The sequence below is a fragment of the Lactuca virosa genome, chromosome 3, assembly GCF_052849685.1.
Source record: "Lactuca virosa cultivar CGN04683 chromosome 3, Lactuca_virosa_CGN04683_v6, whole genome shotgun sequence".
In the NCBI taxonomy this organism is placed as follows: Eukaryota; Viridiplantae; Streptophyta; class Magnoliopsida; order Asterales; family Asteraceae; genus Lactuca; species Lactuca virosa.
Window position 1 is genome coordinate 34,447,213 of NC_136428.1, and position 16,622 is coordinate 34,463,834.

Genomic DNA, 16,622 nt, shown 5'->3' on the forward strand with positions numbered 1-16,622 from the left:
GGAGATTACGTCCTAAGAAGAAATGAGGCAAGCCACGCCCAGCCGCAGGGAAAACTAGGCCCTACATGGGAAGGACCGTACAAGGTCATCGAAGCCCACCGCAACGGGTCCTATACACTTGAGACGAGAGAGGGGAGGAAAATCCCCAGAACATGGAATGCCAGGAATCTAAGGAAATTTCACTTCTAGAAAGGAATTCATCGCCCGGACTGATCACCCGGAATGATAACTAATACTCAAGGCTTAGCGTACCTTTCCGCAAAATACAAAGTACTTAGTGTATTACTTGCATGTTAAATACTTAGTGTATTTCTGGGGCTCAGAATAGCCATTTTATTTAAAATACTCAGTGTATTTGTTGGGCTCAGAACAACCATTTTTAATACTTAGCGCATTTCTTGGGCTGAGAATAGCCATTCTATTAAAATATTGATTGTATTTGTTGGGCTCAGAATAGGCATTTTAATACTTAGTGTATTTGCTAGGCCCAAAACATCCATTTCACGACTAACTACTTAATGCATGCAATCTCACTATGGAAACTTAGCACATCCGTATGGTTTGAAGTAACCGCCTCGTGCTATACAATCGCCCTGCACTCGAAAGGCGAAAGGCGAAAACAAAAGAGGTTTAGAACTAAACCATAAACAACATGCAATGTATCACAAAGAATAAGTACAGGAAGGAATACCTTACATTACCAAAGATAGAACAGTCATTACAATCAAAGCCAAAGGGTCTCCAACACTTAAGGCCACCAAGATCCATACACACAACAAACATAAACAAACAGCAACAGAGAGAAAGAACAAGATTCACAAATTTTTTCACACCCCAAAGGGAAACACACGGTACAAAGCACCCTAAGTACCAATGATACTATCATCATCGGTACTAGCGCCCGCACCACCGCTACCAACCTCTACATCACCATCACCATCAGTGCTTGCGCCACCCCAACCAGCCACACCAATCAGAATGTCATCAAGAACTTCACCTACATCATCCAAAACAAAGAGTTGTCGCATCCCATCCATATTAAGATGTCCTAAGACCAGGAGAGAAACATGGTTCATCGTAGAAAAAGCAAGTAATGCATCATTAAGGCGGGTAGTATGGCTGGACCGAGAATCACTATCATCAGGATCATTAACACCAGAATCTATTTCTGCTTTCAACCCAGCATGGTCAGACTCTTCGCCGACAACAAAGGCAGCATGTCGGATTCGGATAATCCCACTGGTAAACTCTGGGTGTTCGATCAGTTTGTCTATGATATACCTGCCAGAGCCAGCTCCGGTCACGGTGCAAGGTCTCTGCTTCAGCTCAAATTTCCTCGATGAGCTTATCACGGTCACTTACGTCCAACTCCAGGCTTTCATTCTGAATCATTAATCCCTCATTGTCCTGTATCAAGGAGTCCAACTTAACTTCCAAGGCGGACTGAACCTCCTCAACAACACTTTCTCTAATGCCAACAACACATACCTCTGATCGAAACCACGAGCATCCTTCTTGAGCTCAAGGATCTGGTGCTTAAATTCAGCTTCTCGAACAGTGGGCTGCTTAGACGCCCTCTGATCTCAGACTGTTGTGTGTGATCATCAGGGATCACTACAATCGCCTCTGGCGTGGAGGAGATTGAACTCAGCAGACGAGCAAAATTACGTCTTGACTGAACGCGCCTCCCGATGTTAAAAAAAATAGAGGAGGCCTCCCCTATCGCCAATACGGCCTTCCTATTGGCTATGGCTCGTCGGATGTCCGAGATAATGTCGTCCTTGCTATCCTCTACCATCTCAACATGACCAGGATCGGTGATCGGAGGCGGGGCAACCGTTGTAATGGGTTGACCGATCAAAGGTCACTCCCCAACGGTCACAGAAGAACCTTCCAAGGCCAGCATAACCGGAGGAAGATTCACGGCGAGCCGATCAGCGCCGCACGACGGAGGAAGAGTTTCGAAAAGATCATTCTCACGATGTTCCAACCTCCCTCGATACCGCTTCCGCAAGACGCTGTCCATGGACAAAAGGGACTCGATACCTGTAAAAGAACAACTTATGAGCAAATCAGTGATCGTCCCCGAACCTAACTTCCTCTCCTTTATCAGAAAATGGGGTGGCGCGGGAGGGGGTGGGAAAGAGTAGAAGGGAAATAAAAGCAAAATCACTCACCGTTGATAAAGGTGTAAAAGATGGGCATTTTCCCCGAAGTCTCCAAGAATGACTCATCCTAATTCCGGCAAGCAAAGCCTCCGAGTACTCCTCAGGAACAACCTGGATGGTCTTCAGAAGATCAGCGATAGCCTGATTATGGGGAAACAGTTTTTGAGTAACATCAGAGAAATTGTTCGCTCGGTAGTGCCCGCAACCAAATCGATCGTGGTTGCCAATAGCCACTTGTCCTGCCATTTCTTTGGGTTTTTGTTGTCAGGGACTAAGACGTGACCACCGCGTCGAGCGAAGAACATGTACGTGTCACCGGTAGCGCTAAACCGGAAGAAGAACTTGAAACAAAGGAATGAGGAAGCACGCCATTGGCCCGACAAATCATCTCGAATGCTGCCACCTTGTTGACAGCGTTTGGGGTAAGCATTTGAATGCTACAACCATTTTTCTAAAGAAGTTCCTCTTGGAAACCAGTGAGAGGAAGACTTAGACCAACGTAGAAAGTCTTCAGGTAGATGCCAACCTTGCGGTCAGGAGGGGAGAGAATCATCGAGTCAGTCGTTGGAAATTCCACACCATCGGTCAAGGAAAAACCATAAGCATTAGAGAGAAGCTTAAATTCAGCATCAGAAGGAACAACGCCAGGCTGAACAGCCATTAAAACAGGAAGGAATCAGAGAAAACCCTAGACAAAGAAGAAGGAGAGATAAGAGGGAAAAGTTATGCCGATAAGGAGGATCCTCACCCTTATAAAGAATAAGGAAAGGCGGGATATTCAAAATCCCTGACGCAATGATGTAACCGACTGTCATAATGGGCGGTCACGTCGCCGGAAAAATCGAAGCGACGATTGAATCAGAACTCAACGCATGTACTAAGCAGTTAAGTCCAAAACATCATAGCTAGTCTAGCAACGCGACGAGTACTGGACTAGGGGACTTGATGACGTGCCCTCAACATGAGTCAGGAGTCGCGCTCAGACGTGCCAGAGAACTCCCCAAGGCAGTTCATGCCTAATAGAGCAATCCCGATGGAACCTTGCGCCCACGGACGCCCCTAAGCGTAGGGATCCCGCGGAGAAGGACCGGCCCCGCCAGGGGCACCTTCTATTCTGACAAAGCATAACGGCTCCAGACGACAAGGGGGATGCTCAGCACATTACCACATGAACCAATCGTTAGCTCTAATAAAATAAGGAGCACGATTTCCCAATCATCGCGCCTGATTATGTCGGGTGTCCTTGTCTCGTATGGACTAGTAGGAGGCCTCAGTATAAAATGCCTCCTCCGGCACCTATAAAGGTAAGTCGTTCTCTCCCAGTTTACACATAAAACAACCAAGTCCGTCTACTAAGTTGACCATCAGAGCGTTTTCCTGGGACCCCCTCACGGAGAACGGCTGACGGTTCCACCCTGGTGTGACCTTGCAGGTTCACCGGAATAGCTAGAAGCAGCGAAGATCAACGCCTGGTGACGAGGTCACATCAATAACAAATTCAAACTAAAAAAGAACATAACAAAATGCAAAAATTAATTAAATTTGTGAACATCATTGTTCATGTTTGTTCGTTTAACTAAACGAATGAAAACTTGTGTTCATGTTCGTTCGTTTATTAAATAAATGAACATAAACAAACTTCCCGTCGAACGGTTCACGAACAGTTCATTGAACGTTCAATTTGTTTACAACCCTAGATTAGAGATATATGGTGAACCCCACGCGTGAAAGCAATCCCCCGACATCTCTTTCTCCTATTTTTTTTTTTTTGTTCTTTTATAATTTTTTATTTATTATTAAGTCATATATATATATATATATATATATATATATATATATATATATATATATATATATATATATATATATATATATATCAAAATTTATGATTTTTAATTCCGATATATTATTTATACATATTTGAATATTCAAAAAATGAGGGAAGTGAAATGTAATCATTCCTATCAGGGGTGAGTGAAAGAAGAGTAACGATAAAATGAAATGACAATGAGTTAGCAGACAAAAAAAGAAGGAAGTGATAGTCCACACCCGATAGTCGTAAGGCTAATGTAGTGGGGTGCCAACGACAAGCATATGGAACATCGTCCCTTCGGACGACATGCGAAGAAAATAAAAAGGTGCGACATATTTTTGCCGGATAGCTCAACTCTCTGTCATTTTCTAGACACAAATAGTAAAATTCTGAATGGAGCCAAGATCATCATCATTACTACTCCCTTTAGGCTAAGTAAAAATAACACCAATCGTTAGGCTAAAGGGAATGGTAACACTCCTAGTACATTGTCACATCAGCTTTTTGAGTGTCATCTTATTTTTCTTCTTTTAACACCTAATCTTAGCATTCGAATAGAGTGTGGTAACACTCCTAGCACTTCATTTTTTTATTTTCTTTTTCTAATTTAAATAAATTACTTTATTTTAATACACAAACATTTTTATGCATGAATATTTAAAAAATTTTATTTAAACCACATATAAGTAATACAATATAGATTATATTTTTTACAACACAGACATTTCATATTAAATTAAAAAGAGTTACAATAAATTAAAATTTAAAATACCTAAAACACGATTTAATAATGCAAACCACGACAAACAAGACTTAACACCGACAAACATGACTAAACCCACTTGTATTGTTTAGCCATATCCTTCCTTACATTGTTGAACACTTGACCATCCTCCTCGGACAAGTTTTTCCCCGATTTTAACCAAAGCTTTAATGCAATATTTCTTTCTTATTCCTTTCCCAATTCCAAGAAACCATCAACGTTATTGTCCGGCCTTCGTATATCATCCCTAATCTCCTCCACTTTAATGGATGAGCTTTTAGCTTTCTTTTTGCTTTGTCTCGCCCCATAGGACGAGTTGGAACTTCATATGGCTCATCATTGTTGAGGTCAATCCCTCCGATACACGCATCGAAATATTGATTGTGGGTTGACTCTGAAGTTTTGCTTCGTTTGGATATCCTCGCGTAATCATCGGGACTTTTTAGATCAAGCAAATTTTGATTTCCCTTCACAACTCCCCAAAACGACTCATTGGCAAAAGCTCTTTCGACTTTCGCCTTGTAAATCTGACGAACTTTAGCCATGACATCCACCTCAGTTGCACCGCTTTGGGGGTTGTGGATCGCGTTCAGGTAGATGTCGTTGAACTCCATTGCGGCTTGGTTGGCGGTCCTCCGTTTTGAGTAAAGTGAATCGGGATTGCGGTACTTCATTTTCATGCGTTGACAAAAATTAAGCCAAACTTTTGCTTTGAAGGTTGTTGAGTCTTGATCGTTGACGTAGATCGGTTCCTCCGACACATCTAGCCATGATTGCGCTAGTGCCCTCTCTTCATCATCCGTCCACCCTCTACATGGAGCCCTCCCTTTTCCCTTTTTTGTACTTGTGGTTCGACTTCGAGCTCTGAAATGACTCTTGAACGAGATCTTCAACGGGGCCTTCATCGGAAGAATCAGTTGACTCGTCGATTAGGCGACGTGGTTGGGATTGAAAAATATTTTGCGGTTGAGGTTGAGAAAAGAATTGAGTTTCTTGAACCGTTTCAAACGAATCAAGATCGACATTATGACGAGGTGTTGGTTTAGATTGGTCGTGGTAAAATGTCATTGGTTGAGAAGAGAACGGATTGAATGGAAACATTTCAGAGTCATTGTAGGAAAGTAGTAGCTAGCGGGAGAGTGAATAGGTTGATCAAATGATGGTCAATCACATGGTGGTGATGGAAGGGTTAGGGATGGAAGGTTTTGTGATTGAGTATTTGGATGTGGAAGATTTAGTGATGGGAGTTTTGAAACTTTCTTTTTGTTGGATCTTGGGGTTTTCCTTGTTTGAGATGAAAACATCTTTCTTTGGTGATTTGAGAGAGTTTGTGAGAGAGATAATGATATTTTGTGTGTGTAAATTGTTGAGAGTGTGGTTTGATTTATAGTAGTTGAATATTTTAATTTTATTTTATATAAAAACGTTTTTTATATATAAATTGAGAAAGTTGGTGGAAAAGTAGTTGAAATTAAATTGGAGAAATTGAATTTGGTCAAGGCCATTTGAGCAATCCGGTCAAACTCACAAGCACCAATCAAATTCAACCCTCACCTTCTCTCTCTCTCTCTCTCTTCTCGCCAAAAGTGTAACAGGACTCCTGTGGCGACCCCCTAGCGAGAGTTAGGGGCGGTGTTCATTGATCGTTGGCGAGCGTAGTGAGTCCGGTGGCAACCTCCACTTCTCTTACGCCTAGTTCCCGGGTTTAACAAAAGAAAAGAAATGAAGAGAAAAAGAAAGTCATGAGAGAAAAGAAGAGAAATGAAAGGAAAACAAAATTTTCTTTTGTGTTTCTGAGTTTGAGAGAAGTAGAATGAAAATTAATCATTTTTTTTTCTTTCCAAATCCTCCCAAATCGGAAGGAAAGTTAGGAGGGAAAGTGGTCATTTTATTTGTCTCTACTTCATTTCTTTAATGAAACTCGGGAACACTAATTTATTTTATTTTTTTCTCATTTCCATCCATTTTCTTTCTTTTCTCTCGTTAAGTTGAACTCGGGAATGAGGTTTTAGTCTTATAGAAAATGTCGTCAAACACGACAAAGGGAAAAAAAGTACCAGCGAACAAAAAGTCTTATAGGTTGGAAGTGGCTAAGAAGGGTAGATAGACAAAGTAGCTTGAGGACCAAAGGAAAGGAAGGAGGATCCTTCTTGGTACTAGAAAGACCAAAATTGTATTATTGCTTAATTTTATAAATAGCCAAACAAAGATTGTATCTGTATCTTACTTGTCGTCGTACATTAATTTTAAACTTCAAATTATGATTATTATTTATTTATTTACAACTATAACACAAATTCTTTTTTTTTATTTATGGCATCGTAACATACCTTTTTTACATATTCATTAAAGGGATAATGACTTAAAAATGTAATATATTTTTCGATTTGTACACATTTGGTCACTGAGTTTTTTTTCGTCCATATTTACCCCTTCAACTTGTTAAACTGTACACATTTAGTCCTTATGACCGGTTACTCCAGGTTAGCCGGGAAAAATGACTTAATAGGATAATATATTTCTCATTTTGTACACATTTAGTCATTAATATTTTTGTACACATTTAGTCATTAATATTGTTTTGTTTCAAAATAAATCATTTTTGTTTTTGTACACATTCAGTACTTATGAATGTTTTCTTTAGGTTTTTCTCACGACATTTTACGTGGGACAATCATTGATGAAGTGTATGGGGTTGTTGATGTTTATGTCTAATGTCTCATTTTCACAACCAAAAATTTTCATTTTTAAATAAGGCAAAACTCCCTAATTATAAATCCATTATTAAGAAAAAAACGTTTATTCCAAAATACATTTATCAAAAATCAGAGTAATATAAGAAACGCGGAATCCTCAATATTGTTGATGAGTGTATACAGTCATGAATTCTCCTTCCCACGACCAACGATAGAACCTGAAAACATAAACAATTGGGTAAGCACAAAGTTTAGTGAGTTTCCCTCAAAATACCCGATACAACAAACGTATTATCATGCATAACAGACTCACACTCATCAGATTGGAATACCTTGGCTCAATCATTCATCGGACTGGAATGCCAACATGCAACAGGTTCAATCAGTCATCGGACTGGAATGCCGAGGGTTTGTTGGCATGCCCCCCTTAACCCAACTGTTCTTCTCGAGTCTCTGTGCCTACAGCTTATAGTCGACCCGCACCAAGTATCTTAGCCTACAACATATAACAGGACCACCTCAACCTATCCCACCACCATATGGCTATCCCACATAAGATGTCGTGAGAAAAACCTAAAGAAATCATTCATAAGTACTGAATGAATACAAAAACAAAAATGACTTATTTTGCAACAAAAAAAATATTAAGGACTAAATGTGTACAAAAATATTAAGGACTAAATGTGTACAAAATGAGAAATATATTACCCTATTAGGTCATTTTTACCGGCTAACCTGGAGTAGTCGGTCATAATGACTAAATGTGTACAGTTTAACAAGTTGAATGGGTAAATGTGGACGAAAAAAAAATTCAATGACTAAATGTGTACAAATCAAAAAATATATTATCCTTTTAAGTCATTATCCCATTCATTAAATTTCTAATATGAAATGTATGTTAAGCTTAAAACTATTATTTTACATATAAAAATACAGATAGAACATATTTAGCTCATCAAAATATGCAAAAAAAAAAAAAAAAAAAATTCAAATATACCATTAAACTAAAAAGATGACAAGGTAGTATATGACATTAAACTAAAAATATACAAAAAGGTAGTATATGACATCCAACTTGGTGTCACTTTCTTCAAATCTAAATGTTCTTTCAAAAAAAATAAAATAAAAAATAAAAAATAAAAGAACTACTATGCTCTTTGATTAATTTCAAATTGAAAGATCCTCTAATAAAAAGTAATACATATTTATCCAAATTTTTTTATTTTCCGGTTTTAATTAATTAAAGGTATTTTATAGGGGTGTGCATCAAACCGCATAAACCGTCCGCACCGCACCACACCGCACCGCATAATGCGGTTTTGGACGCTCGTGGTGCGGTTTGCGGTTTATAGTTACCAAACCGCGGTTCAAACCGCACTGCAACATATATATATATATATATATATATATATATATATATATATATATATATATATATATATATATATATATATATATATATATATATATATATATATACACAACACGCTAGATGTTTACCACTTTTAATACCCTTAATAATGTTTATGAGATTTCGATTGATAAACATGAGTCAAAATGGGAAACCAACTATATCAAAAATATGTGTTTACAGTACCACACTTATTATGTTTAAAACTAAATTTAATATTTATGTTTATGAAACCGCAAAACCGCTCGCACAAAACCGCACCGCATAACGCGGTTTATTACCTTTGTGGTGCGGTCTGCGGTTCCCGAAAATAACAAACCGCATATGCGGTGCGGTTTGAGGTTTTGAGGATAAATCGCACCAAACCGCACCGCGAACACCCCTAATATTTTAGCCATTTATGTTAGTTTGATCAAGTTTGGTATAAGTAACACCCGTAAAAGTTGGTGACTTCCTTTCTTAGAAGATTATAAGTTTTAAATCTTTTATAAACTGTAATAACTTGTATGTATGTAATTTTTTTTTTTTTTGAAATAAAACATCTAATGTAGAACGAAAAAATAAATCCACGTGAAACCAGTCCATTTTATTGTTTCTTGGTGTTTACTTCAAATAGAAGCCCCATGTCGGCCATGTTTGGATAGATTAGGCCAAAATGACATGATGTGATATTTTTCATGCCTACTTGCTTTAGAGTTTAGACTAATCTTTATATTTTTTTCCTAATCATTTCTCTTAAAAAATCTCTATACAACATTTTGACATGTTCGGTAAGGACCTTTTAAGAATTTTTAGGAACTTTTAGTTATTAAGAAAAACAATTCGAGAAAAACACATTGTTCAGCTGAAGAAGCTTCTTTTGATAAAAAAAAATCATAATCTAAAAGCAACTTTAAGTAGTGTCTTTTATTTATTTATTTATTTATTTTTAGCTTTCAATTTTATTAAATTTTACATATTTAAAATCTAATTATTTTTTGTGAAATACTATTACATATATAAAAACTATATCTATCAACTTCCAACTTACACCTATTTTTGTCAAACATAAAATAAAATCTTACCTTATATTTTTACAAATGGACAATGTGGTATTCGAATTATATATATATATATATATATATATATATATATATATATATATATATATATATATATATATATAGAGAGAGAGAGAGAGAGAGAGAGAGAGAGATATGTGTGTTCAAATGAGAACATTTCTTAATTTGAGAACATTTGAGAACAATTTAAACCTTCAAACATATAAAAAAGGTCAACTACATCCACTCCCACCCGCTCTACTGGAAGTCCATTTCTCTCGTTTGAAGATGGAACACCTAAGACCAGCGGACCATCGCCCTAGTCACCGGAATGTCGCTTGAATAACCGATTGCTGCCTCTCCACACCTCCCCCCACCTCTACTCCTTCCACAGTCGGAAACAATGTATGTCCGTCTCTTTCTCTCCAACGAGTATGTTTCTCGATCTGGTTCTAGTGGCAATCGTATCCTTATGATTTGGTGGTACCAAATCACCGACCAACTGAACTCGATTTCTTCATTTCAAAGGCGTATAACACAAATTCTTCATCTTCTTCCTCTACAATCCACCATCTCGCCACAGAAATCGGAAGCAGTTAACCCTATTTAACCAGGCCGCCATAGTGAAGTTGATGTCTATAAACACGATCTATGAGAGCTTCCAGGTAGTATTTTTTACAAGTCTATACACCTGCGTTTTTCAACCTAAATTGACTCAATTTATCATGAAATTCATGAAATTAAGCTTATAATGAACGACTAATCGAGTGTCTAATACTTGATTTCACATAAGAAGACGTTTTATTTGAAAATTTTTGGTATGTTTTCCTGTTGTTGATAAATTAGGAACTTGCTTGTTCATTTTCTTGCTTTTGTGAGGAATTATGCATACAGTTGGATTGTTTTTATTGAGAATAATAAGCTCTAGGGGATGGATTAGAGTCTACTAGAGAGTTTATTATCACTGTAGGATTTCATGCACACAAGGTATTTGTTATATTGCCTGAAAGAACCTAATAAGTGTAAAAGTAGCATTTTATGTGAAAATCCATAACTTTGAACCCTTATCAAGCCAAGCATTAAGGCTCTTATGTTAAATTGAATTTCACATCTCAATAGCCTAATAAGTAACCACCAATCATGTTAAAAGTGATAAATTTAAGGATTAACCATTAAGTCCTTAATAGAACACCAAAAGTGATTTAAAAGCTATTATGATCAATTTCCCCAAATATGTCCTCCAACTTCTAAAATTCGTGCAATTCAGTAAGGACACCTAAAAATCATGAGACTTAGTTTTCTGGAAATCTTAATGTGTGTAGTTTCTTCAAACTTTGAATCACAATTCGAAATTCCAACTCTTTAAGGGGTAAAATTGGCAATCTTCTCAGGCTGGTCCATGCTGTCACAGATTTCATGCATTGTCTTCAAAAAATCATAATAAATTCATCAAAACTCCAAATGCCAAAATTCCAAATCCTATAGTTAGATATGGATGTATAGTTTCCCACATATAAAGGGACTGATGTAATTCTTAGTAGATTGGTACAATTTATTCCAAGAATGTTGAGTGGTCTAGAAAATGACAGCTAAAAGTTACTAATTTGTAAATTTAATATAAAATAAACCAAAAATCATTAGAATGAGATCCTTATATTTTTAAAAAGATAAAAGGGGGAACTTTACCAATATAGTTTTATCGAATTTTAATAATGGGTTGAAAGTTAAGAAAACATATCCCAAACAGACCACTACAATCAAAGAGAAAATAAGGAAATATATACATAAGTTTTATAAGATTAATACAACAAAGCACAAGCTACATAATGTATAATTTTTGTGTAAGTTCTCAGAAAGGAAAGGATCCATCTTGCTCATGCTAGCTAATTTTCAAGTTCAAGGAGGTGAGTTACATTAACTCTCCTATTATGTAGGCATTACTTGTTTTATGTTATTGTTTACGGATACCCTAATCCGGTAGAGTGAACAAGGAAAGGCAGAATGTAGTTTGTTTTCTAGTGAGACAAGAAGATAAGATTCATTTATGCGTTCTCGATTCTTTAATTGTTCTCGTGTATTAACTCACATTTGATTATATGATCTAATCACATATGACTTATATGTACAAGATTCATTTTTTGTGTTTTTGATTCAATAGTTGTTATTTGTTCATATTAATTGTATGTGATTAAATACATAAAATAACATATGATTAAATACATGATAACAACTATTGAATTGAGAACGCGAACTTGAATCTTATTCACATAAATCATATGTGATTAGATATGTATAATCACATGTGATTAAATACACGAGAACAACTATTGAATCGAGAACACTAAAATAAATATTGTCCACATAAATCATATGAGATTAGATACCTATAATAACTTGTGATTGTGTGTATCTAATCACATATCATTTATGTGGCTAATATTCATTTTCGTATTCTCGATTCAATAATTGTTTTTTTTTTCACTTTAATAATATGTGATTAAATACATTGATGTGATTATATGCTTCTAATCACATATGATTTTATTTGGAAAAAACGAATCTTGTCTATATAAATCATATGTGATTATGTAACATCCTGGTTCCCAAGTATAATATTTTTTAGCCTTTTATGATTTCCATGAGCAACTCGACAAGTTGGAGGCCCCAACTCGTCGAGTAGAGAAGAGATTTGGTCGCGTGGGTTTTATGACCAACTCGACGAGTCGAAGAGCCAACTCGAAGAGTTGGCGCTGTGAGAGGAAACCCTAATTCTTCGGGGTTGGGTCCTATTTAAAGGACCTTAAGCCCTCATTTCCGCCTCACCAGCCACCCTACTCCCCTGTGTGAAACCCTAATCGTCTATATTGAGCTGAGAGAGAGAGAAAGAGAGAGAGAGAGAGAGAGAGAGAGAGAGAGCTAATCTTTGGGCATTTTAGTGCACTTTTTGAAGAAAAGAGTGGAGAATCCAAGCAAGGAACGAGTGGAGACTGTTGGATCTGGTGTTATTTCATCTAGAGCTTCTGTTGAAGGTAAAAGTCTCCACCTTGCTCATTAGTTTGATTAGATCTCATTTTATGGAGTTTTAGGGCTTATTCCATCTTTCCTTGAGGCTTTGAGTGTCTTGAGCTTACCAAGAGACTTAGACTTCAGATATGGACCTTGTGAGGTCCCTAGAGTCCAAAGGTCCCAACTTTATCCAGTTATAGAGGAGCTTGTGAGCGTAAGACCCTAAATGGAACTTATTTTGGCATTTCAAGCCCTAAGTGCTATGCATGGACGTAAAGCTTGTAGTTTTACATGGTATCTCAGCCTTGGGAGGCTAGATCTAAAGTTTGGGGTCGTAAATCTCCCTTAAAACATCTGAATGAGAATAGAGTCTTAAAGGACTCGACGAGTCGGAGAACTGGCTCGACGAGTCGGTTAGGGTTTTCCGCGACGAGTCTAGACACGTGTGACTCGGCGAGTTGATGAGACAACTTGATGAGCTAAGGGGGACTTTCGTGACACTTATGGGAAACAAGGGGACTCGGCGAGTCACATAGGTGCACTCGACGAGTCGGGTCAACATGGACTGTTGACTCGAGTGTTGACTTCTGTTGACTTTAGGGTTGGTCAAGACAGAGAATAGGGAGAACATGGAGGGGTAAAATGGTCTTTTATCCATTCCAAGAGATTAAAGAGAGAAAATAGCATGGTTTATTTAGAGTTGTGATTTAAGTGTTAATTAGAGATAATTATCGTATGTGTTAGGCGGAGGCTAGATCGGTGTTTCATGTACGAGATTCATTTGCTTGCTTACGAGGTGAGACTTCTCACTATACTTACCTTGAGTGGTAACTATGTGTGACCGGAGGGTCTTGTATGCTTATATTGAGTATTGGGATATCCTGCATTATGTCTTTGTGATTTATGTTGTGTATCATTCTGAGCTATACCGAGTTAGGACCGGAGGGTCCACCCGGGCTGTGGGACCGGAGGGTTCCACTGAGACACATTGATCGTAGGGTCGTATTTGAGATATATCCATGAGAGGCTACTGAGTTATGTGTGGTATTTTGGGGAACTCACTAAGCTTTGTGCTTACCGTGTCACGTGATATGTGTTTCAGGTACTTCTCAGGATCGCGGGAAAGCACCGGCTTAACTGTACACCTTAGTGTGACATCCCCATTTTCACAGCCAGAAAATACCAATTTTGTTTATGCTTTATAAAAATCAGATTACTTATTTTAATAAAAATGTTGCGGAATTTGTTCCCAGTAAAACATGATAAATACGTTATCAAAGCATTTCCGAAGAAATGTATTTTTATTCATTTTAAAACATTTGGGATGTCATTGTCAATACAGAAACTTAAGCATAAACAGAACTTACATTCATTTACACTAGTGATCTACACCTCTTTAATCTCTCAGTGTAATGTAACTTCGTATCGGCACCTGTGATTCAAATAAGCTTGAGTGGGTCAGGTTGGGAAACCTGGTGAGTACATAGGGTTTTCAACCCACAATAATATAATTATTATGTTTAAACATCAAACAAAAAACCCAATTACCCATCCCCATTATCTTCTTTACTTTTAAGGATCTACCCTAAGAAATAGCTATTCCTCGTTCATTCATTCCCAAGGATCATCCTAAGCAATCGGCACGAAATCCATCATTGCCAGGGTTTACTCAACAGGCACTAAGTCGCATAGTCGCCAGGGTTTAGGCACTAAGTCTCATAGTCGCCGAGGTTTATACAACAGACACTAAGTCGCATAGTCACCGGGGTTTAGGCACTAAGTCTCATAGTCGCCAGGGTTTATACAACAGGCACTAAGTCGCATAGTTGTCAGGGTTTAGAGTACACCGGATGAACACATCATTCACAACACCTACAGGTTGCGAGCCTGCTAGTGTTCCACTAGACTGTCTAGAATAGTCTGTGGTTGTCATCCATACTCTGCTAGATGACGGGGCTAACGCTTGGTTAAAGGCTTCTCTCATTTCTCACCTCTCACCCTTATCTCATGATCTATATCACCTTTCATCTCATCATCCAACTCATATTTCATCTACCCATCTTTACCCATTGTAATTTATAGGTCTAAAATATGTATACAGTTTAAATCATTTAAAACATGTATAATAGTGTTCATCTAACATAGATAACAAGAATACAGATAATATGCACACATAGCATGTAATTTATATAAAATACTTCATATCTATGTGTAAGATGAAAGTAACTATGCACTCACCTTAGTAGCGTGAGTTGATAGAATCTAACTAGAAACGGTTAGCGCTTCGTGATTGTCGGGCTCGGGATGCGAAAACGGCCTCAACAAACGAGAGAGAGAAGAGATTTTGGTGTAAGGAAGAGAAGAGGCCGGACTTGCTATTTATAGGCTGATTTTGGCTCTCTCACGTCGTAAGAATCAAGACTCACGCCGTGAGGCATGGCAAGAGTCATCCCTGTAGGTTCCCATTTTGTCGATTGGATCGGTGCGAAAGATATTACCAAGAAGATAATCATGTATAAACATGAAGAACATAATATGTGAGTAAAACTGTAGTAGATAAATAGAGAGATATAAAATATTACAAGAACACTCATGGTTGGGAGAGATAACTCTCCCATGGTGGGAGAGATCCCACCACACTCTCTCTAAACTACAAAGTCTACATAGTACACTCTTACAATAAAATGACCATCACCTCCACTTTATATACTAGTGGATGGAATATGCTTTTCATACAAGGGAATATTCTAACGTAATAAACACTCAACATTGTAGAGCATTTTCATGCTCCAACAATCTCCCCCTAAATGCTCGGAAATGGTGAGGGTGAAGCAGTGATAAAAGGCAGAACATCCGACAGGAAGGTCCGGTAGGTCTGGTGCTGAAGTGTCTCGGAAAAGCTGAAGCAGTCGTGATCTCGGAATCTGGTAATGGAATCTCTAGCATCAAAGAACAAACAGAGAAACCCCAATCTCTGAATAAAAATATGAAATCCCAATATTCGAATGTGATCAGTCCCCAACAACTAATCATGTTCACAGTCTCCCCCTCAACTGTAGAATCGAAGAGCACAATCTCGAATCACACAACGTCTTCAATATTCTGAAATCGAATGATAATGCACCAAATAATCTCTGAAGAATAACTTGCTGAAATGTGAAGCAATTAAAAATAAAGTCCGAATGATAAATAATGTGAATCCGAAAACATGGTCTAGCAATGCCAAAAATTTGATCCAAAGATCAAAAATAAGTGTCACGCCGCATCACTAAAATAATCATCGTCTTCAAAATATCGCAAATCCAAACTCGAGCAATTATAAGATCTGAACCGGATGCAAACACAAATGAGACATCCCAAATTGTAGAGTCTGAAGATAAATAATCATAATCTGAAGAACATCAAGTAATGCCAAAAATTCGATCTGTGAAGACCAAAAATCAGTGTCACATCACACTACTAAATGAATCTTCGTCTTCAAATGTCTCTAACGTCAAAACTCCAATAATAAACCAGAATGGATGCTCATGATTCTCCCCCTATTTTTGATCGACCATGCAATAAGATAAAAAATAATCATGAAACCAGGAAAGAAAATACGTCGGATATGATGGAGCATCGCACGCTCCCCCTTGATGTGAGCATCTACCCGTAAAAACGAGGATATTATTTTTCAGTCATGGGTAGACATGGAGATGTATCGTCGAACTGAACAAACACTGTAG